We start from the raw sequence: 26,922 nt of genomic DNA, 5'->3' as shown, positions 1-26,922 counted from the left end.
TCCATTTTCACTCATAATCATAATTTATTTGCTGGGGACATCTGATATTTCGTCTCTGGATATTAGGTGTAAAGCTGTAAAGTTGCCATATCGATACATTGGTAAAAAAACAACTTTTCTGAAAAAGCACAGTTCAATTATGGAATATAAGCTTCAAGGGAATATGTAATTCATTTGTAACTAGAAAGATAACATGCAAAAAAATGTATTCTGCAGCAGGCTGCAAGGCCTGCTTTTAAAAGTATAACATGAATAAAACACATGTTTCACACCTTTTACGAATAAACCATAAACTTCACATTTTAAAAGTGTAGGTCTTCTAGTATGAAAACACTATTGAAATCAGTAGAATTATGTTATCTATATTTACTATTTAGTCCATATTTTTTATTTATAAATATAATATAAAAAAATATTTATAAAGCGATCCTGCCCAAAACTTAGCAGCAATAATTATGTTCACAATCCGAAACCAACGAGGTGATGGATGGAGTGATTGCTCACCATGCATGCCACTTCAGTTTGAACCCAGACATATCTAAACATGTCTGGAGCCAGCTACTCATGTGGACAGTACAGCCTGAACTGCCAGGTCCCCTGTTCCAGAAAGGAAGCTGTAACAACCTTCTCTGATTCATGATTATCTCAAAAATATATGACTCCTTCCTGTCAAAGACATGGCCTTGGGTGGCAGGATAAAATCACCTTTACAATGACCCATTCATTTGAAATACACCTTGCAGGATTCCCCAATTTAGAATGGGCATCATCATGGTAGCTCTGCTACATCTCTCAAGAATGGGAATCACCATGGAAGATCTGCTGCATTATGCAAGAATGGGCACAACTATGGCAGCGCTTTGCATCTCTTATGTATGGTTATCAGAATGCAAGCTCTGCTGCAGTTCTCAAGAATGGGCATCACCTTAGTAGCTCTGTTGCATTTCTCAAGTAAGGGCATCACCATTGTATCTCTGTTGCATTTCCCTTGAGTGGGCATCACCATAGTAGCTCTTTGCATTGCTTATGTATGGACATAACTGTGGTAGCTGTGTTGCATTTCTCATGCATTGGCATCAACATGGTAGTTCCGCTGAATTTCTCAAGTATGGGCATCACCATGGTAGCTCTGCTGCATTTCTCAAGTATGAACATCACCGTGGTAGCTCTGTTGCATTTCTCAAGTATGGGCATCACCCTCTGCTGTGTTTTCAAGAATGAGCATCCCCATGGTAGCTCTAGTGCATTTCTCAAGTATGGGCATCACCCTTTGCTGCTGTCGTGTACTTCCTGTATTACCCATACAGGACCAGCGCTTTTGGATAACATAAACTGAAGGATTGGTGGCAGACTGACTCTGAACACCCCCACCGAGAATGTTAGCCTTTCTGTTTTAACTAGCTCACAGTGCCACTAGAGTCTCCTCTTATTGGGGATGGAATAGTTTCTGCCAACCTCAGAACATGACAACCCTGATCCCCAGAATTGTGGAAACAATGTACTACCTTTTGCTCAGTCATTCGTGCTCGCTTATTCGGTCTCAGATAGTTACACAGAAGAAACAGTTGGGCGTCTTAAAATAAGAATTTATTGCACAGTTGTTCTTCTAGTGTAAAATAGATGTGCTGCAATAACCGTGAAACAGTAGCAGATATATGATTAGCAGTACAGTGAGAATAAGAGGATAGTACAGTTCTACCATCTTGCAATAATCATGAATACATACATGAATATAAAATGCGTGATAAAAGTGTGCGTACTCCTACTTTGCATAGCTAGATGTACCTAAGTGTACCTAGCATGTGAGTAGGTGTGAAGCCAAGACTCTCTCTAGTATTAAAGTCTAACCCCATTACCTGAAGTGAGAGAGTGTGGGAACCCGTCCTGGTCTCAAGTCAGACATCCCGCATGGGATGTGTTAGACCACTGTCAGCTGGAGCGTCTGCATGCAGGATCCTCAGTGTCTCTGGTCAGTGTGTCGACTTGGAAGTCTCAGTTCCCTCTATCAAACCCTAGCAAGATGTGCGGTATATGTACACAAAGTATCTAGGGTTTCTTTGTTGCCATTGTTGGATTTGAGGATGACACATGGAATGAACCTTGTACGCAGATGGTGTAGCCTCTGTCTGGTTTTCAAGAACCCTTATGAATATTCATTCATACTGTATGAGTCTATTGATGAAGTTATAGAATCCTATTGTTCATTCTGTGCCCAGTACTAGAACTAGGTAAAGGTTCAATCCTAAAGGCTTGTTACTGTGTAGTTAAAGGGAGATAATGTAGGTGAAGGTGTATGATATTACCCGGGCCTATATTAGGGTACCTATATGAAACATAACACCTACTCCTCTTCCGAGCAGTCAACAATGATAAAATGCAAGTAAACTACTCTTTACACTAGGTAGCAGCGCTTAAAAATATCAGTGCGCTTCATAAAATATGTAAAACCATTTAAAAATAGTCTAATAGGGGAAGAGAAAAAAATTATTGTGAAAGCGTCAATTAAAGAAAATGTTCCAAATTTAGTAGAGTTTTGAAAAACAAAAATTCTGAATTCTTTCCCAGCACACGATGAGCCAATTATAGATTAAGTGTCCTGGCTGGGAGAAGTAACATTGTTGTTGCTCGATGTTGCAGAGGATGATGTATTACCTCATAGAACATGTCAATTGAGCACAGATGATACTCAGAACTCCCAATAGCTGGTGCAGAGGCAGCTGGTGCTGTAGTCAATACCTGAGTGCTAGTGGAAGAGCTGATGCTCAACTCAGTAGTAGCAAAAGGCACCTGCTGTGTGGAAATGTGCCTTTTAATGCACACACCGGTGCAGGGTCGCCCTTAATAATAAAAATAATCCATATTTGTAAAGCGCACAATCACCCGTAAGGGTCTTTAGGTGCTGGGGGCCGTCGGGAAGATTAAGCAAGCTATTTCCCAGAGTCACATGGGGCTGGGCCAATCTGCCGCCTGTGATCGAACCGTGATCCCCAGATTCTGGAGTCAGTCGCCCTAGCCGCGGCGCCACACCTCTTGTCCTTCTCTTGGTCCTCAGACCAATAAATAGATATCGGCACTGAAGTTGGAATCAAAATAACAAGTTTAATAATCACTCTTGAGTGGGACTCAATACAATACCCTCAAATGTTGCAGGAGGTAGTACATTGAATACACAGACCATGGACCTTTTATACACATTTGCTGCAAAGTAGGCATATTGACAGAAATGGAAAAAAGGAGTTTAGACACAGGAATAGCTATCAACAAACAAGCGTAGATGGATGATCACATAGTCAGCAAAGTGGGAGGAGAACAGAACTGTTTAACACAGCAATAAATGGTTGACAGTTACATCTTTAACCAGGTGCATTTTAGTAACTACAATCCTTTTCTCAGCACGTACATTACTTTGACTTGGGCAGAAAGGGTTAACTAAAGTTGATGACACAAGCAGAATAGAAGGGCAAGCAACAGTGAAGACTGGAGGACTACAAAGCCAACAAAATGGATGCCATAACCAAGATGTCTTCACCTTAGGCTAACAAAGATTATTTCAGTTTTCCACAGCTGGTTCTCGAGGAATGCAGCTATCAAGATAGGAATACGCTGGGGACATTGCCTGGCATGGACCCTAACCAGTTCCAGCATGGTATTCATGTCCTGTGGCATTGCTGATGGAAGTGTCACACAGAGATCTAACACACATTCTTCTCCACAAGACAGGCATCAAGGGACAGGTAAGATGCACTCCATCCTGACTGGTCTAAATGATAGAAACCATGAGGCACTCAGTTCCCGCAGGCGAGGTGTGCGCAGATGTTATACCATGCGTTCTCTGTATTTACGCTCCAGGAGTGCTTTTACCATCTCGTTGGTGATTGGGCCATTCATGGGATAGCAGAAAAATAACAATCAGGATACCTGCTATTGAGAGCAGGATCAGGGGCAGACCGCCAAAAATACTTCCAAATACGAAGTGTATAAAGTTTGTAATAACTCCGAGGACCGTCTGAAAGGTGTTTAGAAATCCTGACCCATTTGTAAAGCGCACAATCACCCGTAAGGGTCTCTAGGTGCTGGGGGCCGTCGGGAAGATTAAGCAAGCTATTTCCCAGAGTCACATGGGGCTGGGCCAATCTGCCGCCGGTGATCGAACCGTGATCCCCAGATTCTGGAGTCAGTCGCCCTAGCCGCGGCGCCACACCTCTTGTCCTTCTCTTGTCCACGGGTCCTCAGACCAAGAAATATATATCGGCACTGAAGTTGGAATCAAAATAACAAGTTTAATAATCACTCTTGAGCGGGACTCAATACAACACCCTCAAATGTTGCAGGAGGTAGTACATTGAATACACAGACCATGGACCTTTTATACACATTTGCTGCAAAGTAGGCATATTGAAAGAAATGGAAAAACGGAGTTTAGACACATGAATAGCTATCAACAAACAAGCGTAGATGGATGATCACATAGTCAGCAAAGTGGGAGGAGAACAGAACTGTTTAACACAGCAATAAATGGTCGACAGTTACATCTTTAACCAGGTGCATTTTATAACTACAAGCCTTTTCTCAGCACGTACATTACTTTGACTTGGGCACAAAGGGTTAACTAAAGTTGATGACACAAGCAGAATCGAAGGGCAAGCAACAGTGAAGACTGGAGGACTACAAAGCTAACAAAATGGATGCCACAACCAAGATGTCTTCAGCTTAGGCTAACAAAGATTATTTCAGTTTTCCACAGCTGGTTCTCGAGGAATGCAGCTATCAAGATAGGAATACGCTGGGGACATTGCCTGGCATGGACCCTAACTGGTTCCAGCATGGTATTCATGTCCTGTGGCATTGCTGATGGAAGTGTCACACAGAGATCTAACACACATTCTTCTCCACAAGACAGGCATCAAGGGACAGGTAAGATGCACTCCATCCTGACTGGTCTAAATGATAGAAACCATGAGGCACTCAGTTCCCGCAGGCGAGGTGTGCGCAGATGTTATACCATGCGTTCTCTGTATTTACGCTCCAGGAGTGCTTTTACCATCTCGTTGGTGATTGGGCCATCCATGGCATAGCAGAAAAATAACAATCAGGATACCTGCTATTGAGAGCAGGATCAGGGGCAGACCTACAAAAATACTTCCAAATACGAAGTGTATAAAGTTTGTAATAACTCCGAGGACTGTCTGAAAGGTGTTTAGAAATCCTGACCCTATGGTCTTAAATACCAATACCAATTACCACTTGTAAATAAACAATACCACTCGTATCAGACATATTAAAGATACGTCCCACTGTTTCTGTGAAATGAGAAGGGCAGTTTATAGGTATGAGTGCCTGTATCTCAGCCGAGGTCCTTGCAATTTGAAGATCAAGGGTCTCCCGGGCAGAGGTTAAGAGCACAGTTTGCTGTAAAAGCATGGCTTTCATTCTGCTCAAAGTATCAAATTGTATAAAGGAAACATTTAGCGAAGGCCATAGCGCGCCTCCTTGACTCTACTTGTCGGTGAAATGATACTTGCATACAGCAAGTCACCCTGGAGTTTTCCTTGACAAGAAAGGCAATCCCCAAAAGCCTCCCACAACAACCTTGATCATTCAGCATGAAAGTAACTCCCATTCGAGAGCAGCTTGAATACTGGTGTAATCATGGCTGCTGGAGTCCCTTGCAGGTGCCAGGACAAGTTTGCTACTTAACCAATACAATCTCCGTGTAGTAAAATATCCTAGAACATGGGAGAACTACTCATTAGTCATTAGTCATAGTTTATTGTATATGATTGCCTAAAATCGTTACAATTTACGAAATATAGAAAATGTCATGACATACACAAACAAAAAAGGCACCAAATCAAGTTTGCAACCCAATAACAAAAGAACATACGATTATTAAAATTGGAACAACATTGATGATGTACATGTTAACTAAAGTGCAAATGCTAAGCCACAGGCATGTATTCCTTTAGTATAAATGATTGTGACATTTCCTAGACAAACGCAAATGGATTTCTGAGTGAAAAATACCATTATGAGGATTCATAAGCAGACGTCGTCTGCGTTCACTGTTTGAGGAAACTCGAGTGGCAGAGTTAATCAAAGGATGCTAAGTGAACCACTCAAAGCGTTCTTGCAGTTTGTAGCGCTTAGAAACACTTCTCGATCCAAACTCCAGCATCAAAATCTGTAGGCATTTCCCTAGATTCCTTACTGTATTCCTTACCCATTTTTTCATATTTGCCTGCCTGCCGTTGCTCAAGGCAATATTGAAACTGAAAATTAGTGACCGGAAGAGCTATGTGGCCATGGATTAGCCATTCCGTGGATGGTGATTTGGCTACTGTAAATGGTAATCTATCTAGTTACGCAACATTGTATATTTTGCTCCCCTTTGTGCCATTTCTACCTGTTTATCAGTTACATTTTATTCAGAAACAGAGATATACTGTTGATAAATCGACAAGGCACATAGCCTGCACGCAAAGATTGCAGCGTCCAGCTTAAGAACATAATAGAGCATAACTGAGATTGCACGTGTTGTAATATGGCCAAATCGTGTTTCTCTATGCCTATTGCAGAAGATACAATGTTGCCTAAGAAATATATCCTGGAGCTACCACTAATGCCTTCTCTAAGTTAATATGGTCTATTTCCTGTATTCTCTCTGCGGCCTCTTATTGGGAATTTTTTCCATATTTCATTGTAGGCAGCATAAATGCCAGCATATATGAAATGTTTCTGACTTAGTTTCCTGGGGTCTAAGATACATATCATGTGTGAGTAAGGATAAGTGCTTTTTCACTTCTGTGAGTGTTGAGGTTTCTAGCCAATCAAGGCAACACTTCCCAACACTATATGATGTCATTACACCTGGATGTTCTCTTTGTACATAGCATGGGTATGGCCTATGGATACTGAAACCTTCGAGGGTACCCCAGAATCTTTGATTACATCTGTTCGTGCCTATGGGAAAACTAACCATCCTTTCCAATCAGGATCTGATCCATTGTACAAGAAAATGTCATCTATTTATACCCCTTCTTGTGAAGTTGAATTTTGCCGCCCATCCATCTGTGATAGTATTGGAAACGGAGATGTTTTCTGTTCCTTGTTCTTGGCTAGTCCAAGACAGGATGTCTGTTTCACAGTGTCATTTAGAAATATCATCCTCTGTGGAATGAAGCATGCTCTAAATAGCGCTTCTGTTCCCTGGATTTGCCTGTCTCAAGAACCCCAGACTGATTTTAAGTCTATTGTGTCCTTTCATAGGTCAAAACCCTGTTCAGACAATAGTGTCATAAATGAAGTGATAAAGAAAGCAGAGTAAATCTGTTTTGGTGTTAGTCAACATTATTTGTTGTGCTGATGTGGATGCCACTTTATAATAAAATGACGTGGGGTCAGAAGTGTTAAAACTGTGCAAATGTTTCGCAAACTACCTTTTGGTGATGTAGGGAAATTTTCCCACTGCTGGTACATAAAAACATTTCAAGGTGTTATAGATTTGTGCAAGAAATTATTACCATAATGTTGGTGACAGTATAAAGTGTCATAGTCTGAAGTACCTTCTAAATTTTCAGTGTTTGGAAATTCAGGAGTTTTCCTCTAAATCAGACAACATGTTATTAACAGTTTCAGAGTCCCAATCATCAGAAGATGTACTGGAGGTAATGATATCACTCAATGAAATTTTAAACAAATGAGAGATTTTTAGAAGTTCAGCAGGACCGAATATATTGAAATCAACCTTGACCCAAACTATACCATCTGGTATAGGAACTGCTGGAATGCTCACTGATGACAAGTCTCTTTGTTCACGATGAGAAGATTGATGTGGCTTCTGAATCAAATTTACTTTTCTGGCTGAAGGTCTGTGTTGAAGGTATCATCCATTAATAAGCATGCTAAAAGGTATAACTAAGCGTAGCCAGAAAAGAAAGAACAGTATCCTAGTAATCACCCAGAGTTCTACCTAAGGCGATACCAGGTAAGTCTTTTTGAGAAAGTTTAGGAAGCCTTTAACTTGCTGCTTGCGTGATTTGGGTCTGGCATAGTTTCTGGTTCACTTGGATCCAAAGAAAGCGTATCAACGTTTATCAAGCAGCCAGAAGCAGTTTGATCAATAGTTGGAATTGCATCAGGATTTGTTGGAATCTTAATTTGCTATCGTCGAGGCGTGTTGAATTATCCTCATAGCTGCTATTAAACATTCCTCCCCAGTGCTGCGCTGTCCATTAGAACTAGTGCTGAATGGACGTTCAATGGTCGTGCGCAGCACTGGGGAGGTAGTGCTGCCGTCGGCCAATGCACCGAGGCAGCACTTAAGGGGTTAAACATCAGTATTTGGTCTTATTGCAACATTTGTGTTATTTTGAGTGTGATTTTGAAGTTGAACTTCGAGGCATGAGAAACGAGTTTCATAGCATTGTTGCATAGTCCTTCATTCCGTACAGGATGCTCTTCGAACAGGATGAGTCTTTCTGTTTGAACTTCTTGAATTGTAGTGAATGGAGGGCATCTGCTACTTTGGAGTCCATGAGGCCTACTACTTAGTATCAGCCTCATAGTGTGGTTTGATTAGATCAATTGAGACAAATCTTTCCTCATTTTTTCCAGCAAGAGGCGGTAGAAGTGCAGTCCTTATTCCTTGAACTGCTACTTTGATGTGTCCTGGATTTATTTAGATCCTGCAAAACAGCCAAATGATCATTGATATCAAATGGTTTCTCATCTGCCACTGCGCCTTCACAATCTAAATCAGATACCCACATTCGTGTCCCAAATAGGACCTCATGAGGAGTGATAACCCCTAGAGAATTTCCTGGCTGGTTATTGAGAGCTCGTTGTACCCCATATAAATGGTTGGCCCAACTACCGCCCCTGCCTAATACCCTACTTTCAGGTCCCGGTTTTTCCTTTCCACAACTGAATTTCCCTCAGGATAGTACTGGAAGGAGTACCGCAATGCAACGCCCATATTTTCTATAGCCTTTTTGTAAGCCCGAGAGCTAAACGCCGGGCTACGGTCAGAACGTGCCAACGGCATGTGTCCCTATAAAGACTAGCAAATCTTTGATAACAGTTTGAGCACCAGCCAAGCGCTGAGGCCATATCCATAGGAATCTTCAGCATTAATTCACTGCAAAAATTATATACTTTTAGGCCCCATCTTATTGTAAGGGGCATCAGTGATCCAGATACACACAAGCAAGAGGTTTGTCTGATTTTAATAACGGTGTCTGTTTCAGGCGTGTTATGTTGGAGCCTTTCATCTGCTGGCAGATGTCACATTTCAAGACATATTCTTTAGTTTGCTTTGTTATACCTGGCCACCAGTAGCGCTATTTCAACAATAAAATAGTCACTATAACGCCTGTATGCGCAGAGCCCAAACCCTTGTGTGCTCTAATAATTAAACCTTGACTACGATCCATATTTGGTATTACTCTGTCCCCCACTCCAGGAATCCAAGCATATGGAATGTTGTTTGCATCTAACTTTTAGGAGTACTTGATTGGAAATCTCTTTGGTACTGCTGAGCTGCCTTGGCGTGGAGCAATGACAGAAACCATAATATCACAGTCTATCCTTGTTTTAGAATGAGTGATTGCAGCTACAGAAGCCCTGCGTACAGCTCCCTTTGCAGCTTCATCAGCCAATTAATTCCCTTCAACGTGAACGCCATCACAGTTGATGACTCAGTGTATGAATCACATGAGCCTGTGGGAGTTCATTTCTCAACTCAACTACCTGTTCCCTCAGCTTTTTATGCTTAATTGTGCCACATTTTGCATCTTTGAACCCGTTTTTTCCCAATTATGTAAATATTCACTGTACAATTGCACACAGTAAAACGAATCACACACTATCAGAGTGGGCAATTTGTGATCCGTGTTTGCCAGTGCCAGTATTAACACTTTTAACTCTCCCAACTGTACCGTGCAGTCGCCTACAGGTTGCGTTTTGGTGCAAATTGGATGGAACTTTCCATCCCTCATGAGACCTTTAACGATAGCACATGCTGCGCTGAATTGTTGCTTACTCCCTATGGACAGTTGAGTAGATCTGTCAGTGTAAAAAATATATTCATACTGATCTAGAGGCAAGATTTCATTTGGTAGAAGGTATTCTTGTTCGTATTGCAGAAATGTTTGTGTTTAGATTTGGATCAAATCTGTATTCAACATCCGTTGCAGTCAGAGAATTAGCCCATTGTATCTATCTCGGATGTAAGGCTTTTGCATTTGGAATGCTAGCCTTTGTAACAGCCTCTAAAGCTGATACTGGTGTTACGTCAATTGTTAGAAACTGGATCCCTGGCTGGCCAGGGCTTGCGCCAAAGTCAGTCAGAGACCACCTCTTCCACGTCAGGGCACGGGAGTTACATGCCAAGATAACCCCTGCTCACCCCCTTGGTTACGTAGCACGAGCAGTAAGGCTAAACCTGGAGGCGATGTGAGTTAAGTGTTGGCGCACGCACCCCAGCAACAACACCCAAGGCCCACCACAAAATAACTCCACACAAGGTTATATATAAAAATAGCCTTTGTATTACACCAAAACACATTAGATGAAAACACACACTTTACAATGTTCCAACAGGCACGGGCAGAATTTACAGGGGATATGTACAAGACAGGGCCACCTGGACCACTGTCAGGAATCAGCACTTTTAGAACTTGAAATACTGTTAGAGATAGCACTTAGAACATAGAGTATAAATCACTGTAGCACAAAATAGAACATAAAGCACACAACCAGTAACCACTGGTAACCGGTAAGTATCACCTACGCAATCCTAACCACCTTAGGAAAAGGTCACGCAGGGAACCAGGACCTCACTAGAACCACCTGTACTAGGAGAAAAACAACCACCTAAGTATCACAATACCTGTAGGGGTATAAGCACATTTCACATGGTGCAGCTGCCCACTAATTGCTGGGCAGCTGTAGATCAGTAAAACTGCGCCAGGACTCTCACCAGCCCTCTGGGACAACCACGGCGCCAAACTGAGCCATCTGGCTCTGGGGACGCGGGGCCTCGGGGGAGCCTCGCGGGCTCTAAACACAAACTGCCCCCTTGGAGCCTCTCGTGACTCTGACAACCAAAGAACTGGCACTCGAGCCTCTCTGGGGCTGTTGAACGAATATGGGCTGGGAGCCTCTCTGGGATCGTAGTAAAGATTGCCCATAGAGCCTCGTGGGCTCTTCCAACAAACAAATGCCGCCTTGGATAGGGGAGCCTCGACATGTTCCGGCAGTAACTGCGGCGTGGTTGGATCCCCCTCCCTCTGGGGGACTCAAACTCGAAATTGCCCCCACGGGCCTCGGGGCTCGAAATCACAGCAATGCACCAGCAGGGGTGGGGCAACGGCAATGTGCCCCGATGCCTCCCCCTCTTCCCAAGTTAGCACGGGGCCCTCCACTCACCGGGTCTGTGGCGGGGCTCTTCTCTGGTGCTCCGTCTGCGCTGTGGCTGGTCTCCTGGGGCGGCTCTCCTCCCTACACGGGAGCCTCGCTCCCTGCAGCCCTCTTCCGACGGTCGCTCTGGTGCTGGTTACCACGGGGCACTTCCTTACTCCTGGGGGCCCCGTTGAAGGCGCCGGCTGCGGGCCTCTTCTTCTCGGGCTGACCTGCGAGGGCGGGACTTCCGGTCCTGGCTCCTAGAGCTTCCGGGTCGCCGCGGGCAGCGCGGCGGCCCTCCTCAGGCAGGCAGGCAGGCGATGATTCAACCGAGGGGTAGGCTCCCTCGTTAAGTAAATATAAAGCGGCACAAATGGCAATAAGCGGTGTGGGCAGCCGCGCCGAAAATTGGCATAAGGGGGATCCCCACGCCGGGGAATCCCTCGAGGGCTGCAATTAAGCAGGCAAATGCCGGGTGGGCACCGGCAGAGAAGATACAGTGCTACCAAGTGCTACAGGGGAAAGATAAAGCGCTCCCAGGCGCTAAGACAAAAATGAAGGTCCACAAATCCAGGACATCAGCCGTCCAGGGGCTGGGCAGGGCCCAGGGAGGCAAGCCTTCCCCCGGGCCCCAGCAGCAGCATGCCCCTGGTAGGATTCAAGTTGGGAACAAGAACATTTTTCAAGAGGTCACAGCCTCTTTTTATACAGACAAATCCTTTGTCTAAAGGTGAAGGGTGGGGGCAAAACCAGGCGCAGCTGGTTTGTGAGCACTGTGATGGGCTCAGCCCCTCACTCTATTCACTGGCAGGGCTAGGGTCATTAGACGCACCACAGGGGGTGGAGCCAGCATTGTGTGGGGAAAACCCAGCCCCATTCTGGACCCAGGTGCACTCATCCCCAGCCATCAGCATGCTAATCTCACACTCACCACTGGGCAGACCCATCCAGACATCCTGGAGCCAGGCTCCAGCCAATCACGTGTCAGCACACTCACTACACACGCACACCCATGTCTAGAAGTGGCACTTACACACTAGACACATACACGCCGCATACATCATTTCGCAGCATTCAATCACACGAGTCCGCACATAGCAGACTCGAGCCTGTACACCCCACGCATCAGGAACTACCAGGGACACATACATTCCCCATGCATTCCTATGGGAGGGCAGGCCAACCTTACTCCACGCACTCAGAGTGCGCACGCACTTTCCACTGGGACACAGTGAAAGTGCGAAGAACACTAAAATCACCATCACCAGGTCATCATTAAAAGCAAAAAGTTTAGGGGTGAACCTGTCAGAAGGGCCAAGTCCAACACAACCCCCTTCCAGCCAAAACGCAGGGGAGACCAATCACCACCGTGATGTACTACCCTACTTGGGGTGATAGAACACGGACGTGGGCCCGCACTGCAGGGACACCCTCCGGTTCTATGCCATGTTGATCCATAAGAAAAGCACATACTAAAAAAAAAACAGGCCCAACTAGGCTACCCCACTGGTACTCCTTAGCTGTCCACAGCTAGGACCAGGCCCTAGGCCACCCAGATACCACTGGTCCTTGCCAATCCATAGAGTGGGGGGTAGTAACCCCTGGTGTACACTAGCCACTCCCCACTCTCTTTCTCAGTGTAGTTCCAAACTACCACTGATCCTTCAACCTAGGGTCCGCACCCTCAGGCTGACCAGAGGTCATGGGCAAGAATGTCCCACCCTACCTCTACTTCTGAAGCACCCTCCAGGACACAACTCACCCACCAGTTTGGGACCTTACTTCCTCAGCAGTAGTGACCGCGGTCAGACAGCCACAAGAACGGTGTAGCGAGGCGTTGCACGTTGCGGTGCCCTCCATTTGCGGTGCAGCCTATGGCTCGTTGATGGCGTCGAGATGGCGTCGGTGAGCGCAGAGGTGGCGTTGCTCGGGGGGGACGTTGCTCAGCGCGGTGCCTACAGGACACCAGGGTGGTCATGACGGAGTCACAGCTCCCTTAACTGGTTTACCACCTGGGATTCAAATTCATCGGATGCACAGGGGTCAGACTCCCTCTGACCCCCTTCCAGAGTTCTGCACCCTCCCATTGTAGAACAGAGTCCCTCCACTTAAGGTAGGCCCCACCTGCTCTCAGGGTAGTACCACAACACTCAGCCAAGAGCCCTAAAGATCCCTGCTAGGCCTGTACCACCCCTTCTTGGAAACACAGGGTCTCTTCACTTAAGATGAGCCCCACCTGTATTCAAAGGGATACCCCTAGAAAACAAACCGGCCAGGACACTGGCTACAGTCGCCCTGCCGTCCAGGACAGGCAGACACCTGAACCTGGCTCCCTAACCTAGGGACGCTACCCTTTGGGTAGATGCCTGGCGCACCAGGACTTCTACAAGTTGAAAACAAAAATCTAAGACTTTCTCTCCTCCTTCAACAGCAAGGCAACCACTGCAGGTCAATCCCCCATACAGCTTACCCGGTTCCTTCTCTTCAGGCAGGAGTTCCTTCTTGTAACTTCAGGACACTAGGTACAGTTGCCCTTTCGTCCAGATCCGGACACACCGGCTACTGGCTCCCCAACCGAGGGACGTACCCCTTTGGTCAGATGCCTGGCGCACCAGGACTTCCTTGAGGGTGACACATAACTAATGTGTTGTGTACAAGTCTGTCTGACACTAAGGACAGAAGTTGCATCACCATGGTCACTCTCTGGCTGCACAGCCCTTCTGGCTGGCCCCTGACCCACTGGTTCTTCCACTGGGGAACCTATCCCCCTTGCACCCCTCTATCTGGACTTCTGCACCCTCCCAACTGGAGCGGTACTGCTAGATAACAGAACTACTAGAGCCCTGCTTACAGGCGCTCCACGTTCTCTCCACACTGGGAGATCTCCCTAAAAGGACGCTCCATACGGACATACTATTCTCCCTCACCTGGTGTTCCCAAAAAAACACCCAGACTACGGAGACCAGGCTTGTGCTCCTCTGAGCCACTTCCACCACCGGGCTGGAAGACCAGAACTTTCCTTAGGGTCACTCCCCAACAAATAACACAATGGCACAGGGGCAAGGGAAACTCTCTTGAGCTTCAGGCCCACCCTGAAATCCTGTTCACTGAGGTTCTACGTTCCTCAAACACTCTGGGAGATCTTCCTCAAATTACCTATTGGTACAGCCTAGGCCCCCGACCTGACGTTCCCTTCAGAAACATTCCAGGCCCTGAGACTGGGTTTGAGGCACCTGGAGACACGCAGTCCCACCCACTCCTTCTCCTCTTAGACAGGACGTGAGCCCCTACACCGAGACCTAGCTGGGCTACACTGAACCTCTTCTACCACACTGGGCTGGAAGACACCTCAGCCACTCCTTTTGGAATCACTCCATCCCCTATGTCTCCCTCCTCCCAGAACATTACCAACTCCAAAATTCTGTCTCTAAACAGACCACGGAAATCAAAAGCAGGCTCCACTGTCTGCAGACGTTCTTGGGAAAAGTTTAACACACAGAACTTAGGTATCTGAGCAAAACAAGAGTACACAAGCATTCAGCAAGCTCCCTATCCCAGAGAACTCACACCACTTGTCCAGTGCAACACACGATTCATCCACACACACCCCTCCCCAGACTGGTAAGACAGTTTCTACCGCCCCTGATTTCCCAACCTGACCACCACGTGACACAGGTACCATTACTCCAGGACAGAGACGGGGGACACATGCACTGTACACACTTATGCTGCCACCACTGGATCCCACCCTTCCTGGGGAATCCAGAAAACACACTGCACTTAGGAGGATGATCTACCCTCCCGAGCTAGGGAAACCTAACTCACAGTGCACAAGAGACACATTTCCACAGAAATGACATTTCAGCAACTTAAAACAATAATCCCCAAAATGTGGTCATCTAAAATACAGAGTTTTGTAGTGCGGCCAGTTGCCACTGCGGTACAACGCAAACACAAATCCGGATCCTTTCGCTGCCTGCCAATGTTAGAAATGGGATCCCTGGCTGGCCAGGGCTTGCGCCAAAGTCAGTCAGAGACCACCACTTCCACGTCAGGGCACGGCAGTTACACGCCAAGATAACCCCTGCTCACCCCCTTGGCAACGTAGCACGAGCAGTAAGGCTAAACTTGGAGGCGATGTGAGTTAAGTGTTTGCGCACGCACCCCAGCAACAACACCCAAGGCCCACCACAAAGGAAACTCCACACAAGGTTATATATAAAAATAGCCTTTGTATTACACCAAAACACATTAGATGAAAACACACACTTTACAATGTGCCAACAGGCACGGGCAGAATTTACAGGGGATATGTACAAGACAGGGCCACCTGGACCACTGTCAGGAATCAGCACTTTTAAAACTTGAAATACTGTTAGAAATAGCACTTAGAACATAGAGTATAAATCACTGTAGCACAAAATAGAACATAAAGCACACAACCAGTAACCACTGGTAACCGGTAAGTACCACCTACGCAATCCTAACCACCTTAGGAACAGGTCACGCAGGGAACCAGGACCTCACTAGCACCACCTGTACTAGGAGAAAGACAACCACCTAAGTATCACAATACCTGTAGGGGTATAAGCACATTACACATGATGTATCACAACACATTCAGAGGTGTAGGGAAGGAAAACACTTGATGCAGAACCTACATTCAGCGGTGTAAGGAACAAGGCACATGACACATCAAAACACATTCAGAGGTGCAGGAGAAACACATGATGCATAAACACACATTCAGAGGTGTAAGGAACAAGGCACATGATGCATCTACAACACATTCAGAGGTGCAGCAAAGAACACTTCGCAGAAATCACATTAAAGTCCAGGTTGTGCCACTGTGCCAACACCTAAACGTAGCAGCTGCCCACTACTTGCTGGGCAGCTGAGGGACAGAACAGAGGGCCTAAACGCTGCAGCTGGCACTAAGTGCTGCGCAGCTGGGGAAAGGCCAGGGATGAAGGAGTGCGTCTCACTCCTAAGTTCACAGTACATGTACCTAGAAAAGCAAATCCTAAAATGGTGCAGCTTCCCACTAATTGCTGGGCAGCTGTAGATCCGTAGAACTGCGCCAGGACTCTCACCAGCCCTCTGGGACAACCACAGTGCCAAACTGAGCCATCTGGCTCTGGGGACGTGGGGCCTCGAGGGAGCCTCGCGGGCTCTAAACACAAACTGCCCCCTTGGAGCCTCTCGTGACTCTGACAACCAAAGAACTGGCACTCGAGTCTCTCTGGGGCTGTAGAACGAATATGGGCTGGGAGCCTCTCGGGGCTCGTAGTAAAGAATGCCCCCAGAGCCTCGTGGGCTCTTCCAACAAACAGATGCCGCCTTGGATCGGGGAGCCTCGACAGGCTCCAGCAGTAACTGTGGTGTGGTTGGATCCCCCTCCCTCTGGGGGACTCAAACTCAAAATTGCCCCCACGAGCCTCGGGGCTCGAAATCACAGCAATGCACCAGCAGGGGGGGGGGCGGGCACCGGCAATGTGCCCCGACGCCTCCCCCTCTTCCCAAGTTAGCACGGGGCCCTCCACTCACCGGGTCTGTGGCGGGGCTCTTCTCTGGTGCTCCGTCTGCGCTGCGGCCGGTCTCCTGGGGCGGCTCTCCTCCCTACACGGGAGCCTCGCTCCCTGCAGACCTCCTCCGGCGGTCGCTCTGGTGCTGGTTACCACGGGGCACTCCCTTACTCCTGGGGGCCCCGTGGAAGGCGCCGGCTGCGGTCCTCTTCTTCTCGGGCTGACCTGCGAGTGCGGGACTTCCGGTCCTGGCCCCTAGAGCTTCCGGGTCGCCGCGGGCAGCGCGGCGGCCCTCCTCAGGCAGGCAGGCAGGCGATGACTTAACCGAGGGGTAGGCTCCCTCGTTAAGTAAATATAAAGCGGCACAATTGGCAATAAGCGGTGTGGGCAGCCGCACCGAATATTGGCATAAGGGGGATCCCCACGCCGGGGAATCCCTCGAGGGCGGCAATTAAGCAGGCAAATGCCGGGTGGGCACCGGCAGAGAAGATACAGTGCTTCCCAAGCACTATAATAGCACATAAAGCTCTTCTAGGCGCTTAGAGGTGAAGACAGAGCTCCCCAGCGCTACAGGGGAAAGATAAAGCGCTCCCAGGCGCTAGGACAAAAATGAAGGTCCACAAATCCAGAACATCAGCAGTCCAGGGGCTGGGCAGGGCCCAGGGAGGCAAGCCTTCCCCCGGGCCCCAGCAGCAGCATGCCCCTGGTAGGATTCAAGTTGGGAACAAGAACATTTTTCAAGAGATCACAACCTCTTTTTATACAGACAAATCCTTTGTCTAAAGGTGCAGGGTGGGGACAAAACCAGGCGCAGCTGGATTGTGAGCACTGTGATGGGCTCAGCCCCTCACTCTATTCACTGGCACCACAGGGAGTGGAGCCAGCATTGTGTGGGGAAAACCCAGCCCCAGACTCGAGCCTGTACACCCCACGCATCAGGAACTACCAGGGACACATACATTCCCCATGCATTCCTATGGGAGGGCAGGCCAACCTTACTCCATGCGCTCAGAGTGCGCACGCACTTTCCGCTGGGCCACAGTGAAAGTGCGCAGAACCCTAAAATCACCATCACCAGGTCACCATTAAAAGCAAAAAGTTTAGGGGTGAACCTGCCAGAAGGGCCAAGTCCAACAACAATTATATGTTTTTTTCTGAGACAATGCTATTTCTCTTGCTACAGCGGTCTGAACTGTTGAAGTGAAATGCATTTCTGCAAGACTTGGGACAGAATTGTCCCTCACTTTCACTGGCCCCACATGTCTGAAGACACAAAGGAGTTTTTTGTCGCTCCTGCATAACCTATCAAACCAGTGGCAAGGCAGGTGGCACTACAAAGGCCCCCCTGATACCACTTCCTGTGGTGGGGGTTCCTTTTGAATTTGTGGGGATTGACACTGTTGGTCCCATGGATCCCCAACCATCATCTGGCACAGATTTATCCTGGTAGTAGTGGACCATGCTACCAGGTACACAGATGCTATTCCCCTTAGGACCACTACCACACCTGTCGTAGCAAGAGCCCTCCTGGGAAAGAGTGGGTTTTCCTAAGGAGGTAGTATCAGACAGGGGTGCAAAATTTATGTCTGGTTACTTAAAAGCAATGTGGAAGGAGTGTGGAGTGAATTCCAAATTTACCAAACCCTATTACCCACAATGCAATGGTTTAGTTGAGAGATTCAGCAAAACCTTGAAGGGCATGATTAAAGGGCTCCGGGAAAAGCTTAGGCAAAGATAAGACATATTCTTGCCCTGCCTTTTATTTGCATACAGGGAGGTGCCTGGAAAGGGGGTTGGCTACAGCCCCTTTGAACTTTTGTTTGGTCACCCTGCCGGGTCCCTTGTGCCTGCTAAAGGAAGGATGGGAGTTACCTCTCAAGCCCCCAAAGCAGGACATGGTGGACTATGTACTGGTTCTCCGCTCCCGGATGGCTGAGTACATGAAAAAGGCAACTAAAAACGTTGAGGCTAGCCAGGAACTGCAAAAAGCCTGGCATGACGAAAAGGCTGTACTGACTGTTTACTAGCCAGGATAGAAAGTGTGGGTGTTGGAGCCTGTGGCCCCAGCAGCTTTCCAAGACAAGTGCAGTGGACCCCATACTATTGTTGAACAAAAGGGAGAGGTTACCTATTTGGTAGACCTAGGAACTCCCAGGAGTCCCCACAGGGTTCTCCATGTCAACAGGCTAAAGCCATATGTGGACAGGACAGAAACAGGCTTGCTCATGGCTACTGATGATGGACAGGAGGGACAGGAGGGAGAGAGTGACCCACTCCCTGACCTCCTCTCACAGAACCCTGATGATGTGTCAGTTGATGGTGTGGCCTTGACAGGCAGCCTCACTGCCCAGCAACAAACTGATTGCAGACAGGTGCTCAATCAGTTCGGACACATGTTCTCACTGACTCCAAATCAGACCACCTGGTGCACTCATGAAGTGGTCCCTGGGGACAGTCGGCTTATTAAAAATAATTTATACGCAACCTGACCTTGTCAGGGACTGTATCAGGACAGAAGTCCAGAAAATGTTGGATTTGGGGGTTATTGAACCCTCAGATAGCCCTCGGGCTAGTCCAGTGGTCTTTGTGCCAAAACCTCACACCAGTGGTGGGAAAAGAGAGATGAGGTTTTGTGTAGACTACAGGGGTCTCAATGCAGTCTCTTGGACTGATGCCCATCCAATACTAAGGGCAGATGAGCTCATAGATACTTTGACCTCAGCCAAGTACCTCAGTACATTTAACTTGACAGCTGGCTACTGGCAGATCAGACTAGCTGATGATGCAAAGCCAAAAACAGCATTTACAACCCCTAGTGGGCATTATCAATTTGTGGTGATGCTCTTTGGTTTGAAAAATGCACCTGCCATCAACCAAAGGTTTGTGAATACAGTTCTCACAGGTCTGGAAGCCTACAGTGCAGCTGATCTTGATGATATTGCTGTCTTTAGCTCCACCTGGGAGGATCACCTGGTCTACCTAAGGAATGTTTTGGAGGTCCTGCAAAAGGCAGGCCTCACTATCAAGGTCACTAAGTGCCAGATAGGGCAGAGTCAGGTTGTGTACCTGGGCCACTTTGTAGGTGGAGGCTGGATTCAACCACTGCCGAGCAAAATCCAGACCATCGTGGACTGGGTGGCTCCAACCACCCAGACTCAGGTAAGAGACTTCTTAGGCCTAACTGGGTACTATAGGAGATTTTTCAAGGGGTAGGAATCAATAGTGACACCCCTGAATGACTTAACTTCCAAGAAAAAGCCCAAAACGGTTCAGTGGAGAGCTAGCTGTCAAAAGGCATTTGATGACCTGAAGCAGGCCATGTGCATTGCTCCCATTCTACAGAGTCCTGATTACTCCAAGAAGTTCATTGTCCAAACAGATGCATCTTAATTGGGGGTAGGGGCTGTATTGTCACAATTGGATGATGAAGGTAGGGATCAGCCAGTAGCTTTTATTAGCAGTAGGCTGACCCCTAGAGAAAAACGTTGATCAGCCATTGAGAGAGAGACAATCTGGTTGCCGATACCGCAGCACTCGACAGACTTTGTGGGACAGCTTGAATCCAGCTCCTGGTTGTCGTTGACGCCTCCTGGACCTCGTGGCTGAAGAGTTAAGATGCCAGTCAACTCACCTGAAGCACCCAACATCGGTGGGCATTCAACTATTGTGCCCCTGGTCACTGGCAAGTGACCCAAACTATGTCCCCTCTGCTTTCAGGTTTTCTTCTTCCATGATCCAGGCTTGGATCGCACCGGACACTTTCTTCCTTCACGGCAGCAGAACTTTCCAGAAGATCGCCATTGAAAACGACAACAACTTCCGACACCTTTTTACATGTATGCGCCCGGCTCCCCTTGGTGAGGTAACACTAGTACTCCAGTACTCATGTGGGTGTGGGCCCTAGAACCTCTCAAGTTTAAAGGGGTTAACTGGAAGTCCTCTCTGAAATGTCCTTTTTCATTTAAATTCCAACCGCGACTTTCCCCATAGAAGTTAAAGGCGATTCGCGGCTGTGTTAACACACTGCATGGTCCCCCGTGGCTCCCCTGCGTCTCCACCTTCGGTGGTTCCTTGTGGTCCAATCACTTCTACAGGCTCTAGGCCTTGAGTCTATCTCAGTTGTGGTTCTTATACCACTATTTTGGTATATGGCTTCGTACGCCCCTAGGGCTCAAAAGTGTATCTGTGATTTTACTGTTGATATTTGACTTGTAACGTATGTACTTCGAACTCTAGCCTCATAAAGAGACTAAAGGGGTGTGTTTTATCTTAAATACATATATTTTAACTATATACCTGGTGTGGTTCTCCTTTCATGTGATCATTCAAGAGATTATAGACTGGTAAAACAAGCGGCTTTATATCCCTCCAAGACTTAGCCTGAAGCTGCCCTCCATAGCTACCACTAGGGTAGCTTTCAATAAAGGTTGTCTTTAACCTATCACCATAAGAGGTTGTTTGGACTGATACAAGGTGCCCACTTTAATTAGTGGACAGCATATACCAGGCCAACTTCTTACACCATGGTAGCTCTCCTGAGTTTCTCAACAATGGGCATCACCATGGTAGCTCTCCTGCGTTTCTCAAGAATGGGCATCACCATGGTAGCTCTTTGTATTTCTCACAAATTGGCATCATCATAGTAGCTCTGCTACATTTCTAAATCATGGGCATCATCATGGCAGCTCTGTTGTATTTCTCAATAATGGGCATCCCAGTGGTTGCTCTTTGCTTTTCTCAAGTAAGGGCATCACAGTGATAAGTCTTTAGCAATTCTCAAGAATTGTAGCTCTGCTGCATTTCTCAAGATTGGGCACCACCATGTTTTCTCTTTGCATTTCTCAATAATGGGTATCACTTTGGCAACAGTGCTGCATTTCTCAAGGATGGGCATCATCATGGTAGTACTGCTGCAATTCTAAAGAATGGGCGTCACCATGGTAGCTCTGCTGCATTTCTCATGTATGGCCATCACCATGGCAGCTCTGCTGCATTTCGCAAGAATAGGCATTTCTATTGTAGCTGTGCTTCATTTGCTATATATGGGCATTATCAGTGCCTACTTTTTTTAAATGTATGTGCCAGGGCACAAGATATTTCCCTGGAGGTCATCGTGGTTGGCTCTACCTGCTGTCCCTGTCCACACAGTCACATACTGTGCATCACACAATACAAGTGTGGTGTTTTTGATTATTCCGGTTGAAAGAATGGCTTGGACCCGCTTATTTTTATTTTTTTGTGACTGCTCAATATTTTAGGGTGCTAAAACATACAGCACCACTATATGGTAGGCTGTCTTAAATAAGTGTTGGTGTTTAGCGATAAGTGCTAGTGCCAAACACCAGCAAACACCGGCAGAACTTAACCACTAATGATGATACTGTAGCTCTGTTGTGAGTGGTCTATTTTTAGCATGGAGAAACTTCCTCTAGGCAGTGGTATCAAGTAGATGTGCATTTTCCAACCTCAAATAAAGATACTTAACATGTGCTCTAGGCGGAAAGAAAAAACAAACAGCCATTCCCAACTGTTGGTATTTGTGGAAAATTAGCTTTTAACATACACAATGGAATAGGGCTACAGTAGACTGTATGAAACCAAACCCCCCATGTCAACATACAAGCAGTGATTTACTGAAAGATTTTGGCAAATTTAAGTAAGGACTCTATAGAGAATAAACACGCTTGGAGTAATAAGCAGAGTATGTGTGTGCCTGCCCTTAACCAAGTTGAATGTGAAGGGACTGCAGTGTATTAAGAAGTAAAATGGCGCTGTAGCAGTCACACTTTTGCAAATAGGGACAAGCCACCTACTAGCCAAATTAACTAAAGAATTTCATGGAATGATTGGGGGTCAAATCAAGAATGAAAACTGGGTTTTATAGGAGCTTTTTGATAAAGACAAAATTAGTTAATCGTGTTGACGATTAGACTATTTGTTTTCAGTCCATCTAATTGTTTTCTCTTTCATAATAAAGTTGGATTTAATTCCTCTTGACATCAATCTTCGGAGGACATATCCATCTCATTGAGAGGCAAGCAGTGATTCATTTCTTAGAAGTCACACATTATGCAAGTTATGGTTTTATTAGCTCACCCTTCGAGGTCGCTGTTTTAGAATTCGCTGTCCCAGTGGTTATGCTGTATACTGCAAAACAAAAGGAAACATTGACTTCTCAATTTAACAGTATTTAACTTGTTTGGAAATTTACATTACAGGTACAGGAATTCACAACTTCAAAAACGTTCAAAAAAGTGTGTACATCAGTGTGCACCATGCTGAAGCTATAAAGGCATCCTTCATACGTCAGCATGTCTCATCCAGGGCCAGAAGAAATATGATCAGATCTACCCCATCATGAAGGAACTTTCTTGGATCCCCATGCCAGGCAACAATATCTTCAAAACTAGCTGCATCATTTACAGTCTTCACAACCAGCATCCTGCTTCTCTTGCAGATAAGCGCCATCTTTGGCAGTTCTGAGCACACCCTCAGCCCGGAACCAATCAAACTGTAGACTAAGCAGTGTGAAACAAGGAAGGAGGCCTTTAACATACTTGCACCCAGGATCTGTAACAACATCCTAATATTCATCAGGACCACCCCAACCCATCTCCAGTTTAGGGAAAAGTTGATGACAAAAGTCTTAAAAGAACAATACATCACAATGCATTAGCTTCGTCTCCTATTACTTGTTGACTGTATGATGGTTTTGACCATGTGCATCACTCCTTTTTCTTTTCACTCGGTTTTAGATATATGTATGATTAGATATATATGCGAGTATTATACTTCTGCCTTTTTATCCGGTTCTTCAATGTATTGTCTAGCTGCTACCAGTTTTAATTGAAGGTCCGTTACGATACAACCTTTCCTTCAATATGTTGCATTGCCCGGTCACGCCCACCAGCCCTTGACCCCACCCCCCTCCATCACCAGGCCACGCCCCCCAGTAGTTTTCCCTTTACATTCAGCGTTTGGCTCCGTGAATGATCTACACGCTAGCCGCAGACTTCCTGACCCTTGGCTGGTTCACCTATTTGGATTCATTTCGTCCCAGATCCTGTATTTCTCCAGGTAACCGACACTTTGCCCTATCTCACATGGCTCCACGACTTTATGCACAGTACTGGCTCTTACAGGACCTCTCTCTTGTAGGTCCCTGGCTGCCGGAATTCAAAATTGCTGCAATCTTTTTGTGACGCCTCCTCCGGCCCTCCAGAAGATTCAGGTACTTTCCGTGCACTGCCGCTGTGCTTGTCTCGACCCTAGCGGAGCTTGACATCCTTATAATCCCTTCCCTTTTCATTCCAGTCCCTGGGCGGTCAGAGGATCCTCACCGGATCCTTTGGATCAGGGCTGAGACTTCGCCCGATCACAGGTAAGACCAACCTCTGGTCTTCCCCGAATCTCTCATCAAGTCCCCGTGCCCCTGCTCCCTGATGATGACATCCCGCCCCGGGGCTCACAGACGAGGGTTACTCTACCCCCCTCCGGTGCACTTATGATGGTACCCCCTTTTTAACTAACCCTAACTTTCGAGGTGTCTCTATGTCATTGTAGTTGTCTGTGCAAAAGCCCACTAGTTAGAGGGACTCCATCTCACTCCGCCCCCCTGGTCTTTATCATCCATGGAAATTTGGGTCCTAAATTTGGTTTACTTACCTCATGCCCCTTTCCCCGCCACCTAATTATATACCCTCCCCGCCCCATTCGTTCCCGTCCCGTCCCAGGCCACACTTCCTTTTCTGCCCCCCCATCCCCTCCACTCCTTTTCCTCCTTGCTCGCCTTCCCTTCCCTTCACCCCTCCCCTCCCTCCACCACTGTCCCATCCCACCTCGCTTCCTTCCTCTGTCCCGTACCCTAACCTCTTCCCTTTTGCCCCACAGCACCCGAAACGAGACAACCTTGTCCTGAAGATGGTCCTCATTGGTTAAGGACCGAAACGTCGTCGACTCCACAGCGCAAATTAAAGGCGCATCTTGTTGTGACTCCATTGAAATTATGAATTGTGCAATATTAAGTCACTGATTCTGTGTCACATGTTAAACAAAGGAAAGGGCCACGTCCTCTGATATGCAAGCCCCTCAGATTCCAACATGTTGAAGCTATCCTCCAATTCGCAAGGAGGAATCACCACATCTCTTGGGAAGGACAACGCATAATCTTTACCCAAGATTTCTCTAAAGACACAGTTGAGCTGCGGAAAGGATTCCTCCACTTGCGTGACAAGCTCAGAGCAAATAACATTCCCTTCTCCTTTGCAGGCCCATCAAGATTTAAAATCATAGATAACGGAAGACCACACTTCTTCTCAGATCCCAGAGACTTAGCGTGCCACCTGGAGGACGGCCAGACACAGAGTATGGACCAATCGATCGCCTCTACAAACAAGAGAAAGCCGAACACCCACGATTACCGCGACTCTGACCCAGCCTGAAGACTGCGGTCGGGATACACTTGGTTTGTTTGCAGTGTCTCCGCCTGCTGCTCTGCTTGACGGACACATCTTAGACAGGCCATCCTCAAGGAGTTAGATACGACATCACCTGCATCCTAATGTCTCCTAGCTCAACCCACCAGTACCGTGAGTGATTCCCCGAGCAGTTGCTTAGGACATCTCAGTTTCTTCGATACCAACATTTAACAATAAGTTCTAAACTTGTTGAATTTGTTATCTCTCTGTTGATCTACTACTGATGACTATGTAAGGGCTGTACAGTACACATATTGTATTGATATTTTGTGATACACCTAGCTGTGCCCTGATTACTGTTTGCAACTAAGTTGATAACTATTTTCCCCCGCTGATCTTGCTGACCTTGGAGGGGTTATTGAGTACTCATGTTGTTTTGATATTTTATGACACAATTAGATAGGTCCTGATTGCTGTTTGCAACAAGTTGATAATTTATTGCCCGAAACTGAACTTGTGTTATACACATTAAGGTCTCTGTCCCTAGCTGGAGGAGATGGTTTATATGTGCCACTAAAAGGTCTCCGATTGCCCTGAGGTGTACTATACGTGATATGTGCTTTTATAGCACCTCACAGTTGACTCTTAGTTCTCCCCAGTGAAATATATTATCATTAACGCTCTCTATCAAGATCATTACTCACAACCCAAGCCCTAGATCCTATAGTGTATCACTCTTGTCCCGTTTTACGGACGTTCCGAATATCCTACAACTGTCCTGAATGCGTTATCGTTGTTATCATTATGCTGTTTATTACCCTTGTTCTGCCTAGTGACGGTACTGCTGTCGTTATCCCTACGTACATATGTTGAGGGGGAGGGGAGGGAGGGGGGTTGAGAGGGGGGTTGGAGAGATGAGGAGGGGGAGGTGGGAGGGGAGGAGGGGGGGATGAAAAGGGAGTTGACATGTATGTTATTTTTTTTTCCATATTCTTTTAAAGATGCAGTTTCCCACACCGATATTAAGTCACTTGACTCACACATTACCATGAGACTTTGGTTGGATCTATCCTTCAGACCTTCCCTGCAGACCCTAGTAGATCATACACCCTATAATATTGCCCGGATGCTTCATTCAATGACACAAACTGTCACCGATGGTCGACACTAAGTCCCTGTCAGAAAACCTCAACATAGTCTCCCTGAATGTTAAGGGTCTTAATCACCCGGTAAAGAGACGGAAAGTCTTTGAGTGCCTTGCTAAGTCAAAAGGGGATATGATCTTACTACAGGAAACCAAGCTATCGGAAGAGGACACACGATGTATTAATCTCAACTGGATCTCTCACACACTCTGCTCCCCCGCTGAACACAAGAAAGGTGGAGTGATCACTCTGATCGCAAAAAAATCTAACCAATCTGTTCTTTCACACACACATGACACGGAGGGCAGGCTACTAATCACACATCTTTTAAGGGACAACGACCCCATACATGTTGTGAATATTTATGGCCCCAACTCGGACGACCCGGATTTCTGGGATTCGTTCTCCAGGGCCATAGAAAATATCCGACAAGAC

At 46.7% G+C, this 26,922-nt stretch overlaps 1 protein-coding gene across 1 annotated transcript in view; it reads right to left on the bottom strand.

The window, feature by feature from the left end:
* The window catches only part of LOC147663291 (IgGFc-binding protein-like), a 248,438-nt gene extending 225,373 nt beyond the window's left edge, over nt 1-23,065 (bottom strand). Inside the window, exon 1 of the mRNA XM_086950554.1 lies at nt 23,022-23,065. The gene's annotated coding sequence lies outside the window, so the exon portion shown is untranslated. The remainder of the gene's footprint in view (nt 1-23,021) is intronic.
* Between the last annotated feature and the right edge of the window lie 3,857 nt (nt 23,066-26,922).

This window comes from Lissotriton vulgaris, unplaced genomic scaffold (assembly GCF_964263255.1).
Source record: "Lissotriton vulgaris unplaced genomic scaffold, aLisVul1.2 SCAFFOLD_535, whole genome shotgun sequence".
NCBI classification, from domain to species: domain Eukaryota; kingdom Metazoa; phylum Chordata; class Amphibia; order Caudata; family Salamandridae; genus Lissotriton; species Lissotriton vulgaris.
The sequence above is the reverse complement of the archived record's forward strand: the minus strand, read 5'-3'. Positions and strand labels throughout refer to the sequence as shown.